Source organism: Cherax quadricarinatus, chromosome 26 (assembly GCF_038502225.1).
Source record: "Cherax quadricarinatus isolate ZL_2023a chromosome 26, ASM3850222v1, whole genome shotgun sequence".
In the NCBI taxonomy this organism is placed as follows: domain Eukaryota; kingdom Metazoa; phylum Arthropoda; class Malacostraca; order Decapoda; family Parastacidae; genus Cherax; species Cherax quadricarinatus.
In genome coordinates this window covers 4,602,205-4,604,815 of record NC_091317.1, presented here as the reverse complement: position 1 = coordinate 4,604,815, position 2,611 = coordinate 4,602,205, and positions in this window count along the sequence as shown.

The following is a 2,611-nucleotide window of genomic DNA, read 5'->3' as shown; positions in this document are numbered from 1 at the left end:
TCCTCTCCTACCACAGCCTCCTCCAAGAATTCCTGGAGCACTGACTCCAAGGACACCTCCTGTGTCGACTCCCCCACTTCCTCCACCACCACAGGCGTTGGAGTAGGAACTCCCTCCTCCACCGGGAGTGTGACACACGTCCCCATCTGTTCACCCTCCTTCTCCACCTCCTCACTCCATAGAGGAGTCCCAGTCTTCGCCGCCGCCACCACACTCGGTTGCTGGACGTCCTCCACCGGGGCTGACACCCCCGGGGCAACTCTACGTGCACATTGCGCCGCTATATGATCATAAGAGCCGCAAAGACGACACGTTCTCCTTTGCCCCACATACGACACATATACCTGATTTCTGGTGCCTGTCAACATGACATACGAAGGTATAGGCGTCTTGAGGGTCATCTTGATGTTGTATGACCCTTCCGGGAGGCCCTCATATGGTCCATCCCTCCATACCCCACCTCTGGCTTCATGAATGACTCCATACTTGCTAAAAACTTCCATTATACCAAACTTAGTTGCCTCAAAGGGTACATTCCTCACTCGTACCCACGTATAGTAAGTAGACACGTCATGCAAGCACACATCCATCGTCGAGTTGAGGCACATTCGGCGTTCCTGATACTCCTCCACCACACTGCTGTAGTAACTAGTCCTCAGAAACTTCACAAATACTCGTTTCACCCCATTAAGGGCCACACCATACAGTTCCTCGTTAGGGATACCATATAAATCCCTAATAATTGCAGGAAGAACGACGTTCATCGTAGCAGGGTTCAGAGAACCCCTCAACAGCTCAATGCAGACTGTGTTAATCCTCCTGCCGGTGTACTCCGCCATGTCTGAACAGTGAAAACTGCGCAGAAACTAGGATTAGTGGGAGCTACTGCGCAGTGCGTCCGCACGGCCCTACAGCGATGCGGACAAAATGGGCTGAGGATTAGGTGGACTGGGTCAAGCATATGGTAGATTTGGCGGTGAGCTTGGTCGATTTGACGGCCTTGGTGGATATGGTGGTCTTGGTGGATATGGTGGTCTTGGTGGATATGGTGGTCTTGGTGGATATGGTGGTCTTGGTGGATATGGAGGCCTTGGTGGATATGGTGGTCTTGGTGGATATGGTGGTCTTGGTGGATATGGCGGTCTTGGTGGATATGGTGGTCTTGGTGGATATGGTGGTCTTGGTGGATATGGTGGTCTTGGTGGATATGGTGGTCTTGGTGGATATGGTGATCTTGGTGGATATGGCGGTCTTGGTGGATATGGTGGTCTTGGTGGATATGGTGGTCTTGGTGGATATGGTGATCTTGGTGGATATGGTGGTCTTGGTGGATATGGAGGCCTAGGTGGATATGGTGGTCTTGGTGGATATGGTGCTCTTGGTGGATATGGTGATCTTGGTGGATATGGTGGTCTTGGTGGATATGGTGGTCTTGGTGGATATGGTGGTCTTGGTGGATATGGTGGTCTTGGTAGATATGGTGATCTTGGTGGATATGGTGGTCTTGGTGGATATGGTGGTCTTGGTGGATATGGTGGTCTTGGTGGATATGGTGGTCTTGGTGGATATGGTGATCTTGGTGGATATGGTGGTCTTGGTGGATATGGTGGTCTTGGTGGATATGGTGGTCTTGGTGGATATGGTGGTCTTGGTGGATATGGTGGTTCTGGTGGATATGGAGGCCTTGGTGGATATGGTGGTCTTGGTGGATATGGTGGTCTTGGTGGATATGGTGGTCTTGGTGGATATGGTGGTCTTGGTGGATATGGTGATCTTGGTGGATATGGTTGTCTTGGTGGATATGGTGGTCTTGGTGGATATGGTGGTCTTGGTGGATATGGTGGTCTTGGTGGATATGGTTGTCTTGGTGGATATGGAGGTCTTGGGGGATATGGTGGTCTTGGTGGATATGGTGGTCTTGGTGGATATGGAGGCCTTGGTGGATATGGTGGTCTTGGTGGATATGGCGGTCTTGATGGATATGGTGGTCTTGGTGGATATGGTGGTCTTGGTGGATATGGTGGTAGTGGTGGATATGGAGGCCTTGGTGGATATGGTGGTCTTGGTGGATATGGTGGTCTTGGTGGACATGGTGGTGTTGGTGGATATGGTGGTCTTGGTGGATATGGTGGTCTTGGTGGATATGGTGGTCTTGGTGGATATGGTGGTCTTGGTGGATATGGTGGTCTTGGTGGATATGGTGGCCTTGGTGGATATGGTGGTCTTGGTGGATATGGTGGTCTTGGTGGATATGGTGATCTTGGTGGATATGGTGGTCTTGGTGGATATGGTGGTCTTGGTGGATATGGTGGTCTTGGTGGATATGGTGGTCTTGGTGGATATGGTGGTCTTGGTGGATATGGTGGTTTTGGTGGATACGGAGGCCTTGGTGAATATTGGTGGACTTGGTGGATATGGTGGTCTTGGTGGGTCTGGTGGTCTTGGTGGATATGGTGGTCTTGGTGGATATGGTGGTCTTGGTGGATATGGTGGTCTTGGTGGATATGGTGATCTTGGTGGATATGGTGGTCTTGGTGGATATGGTGGTCTTGGTGGATATGGTGGTCTTGGTGGATATGGTGGTTTTGGTGGATATGGAGGCCTTGGTGGA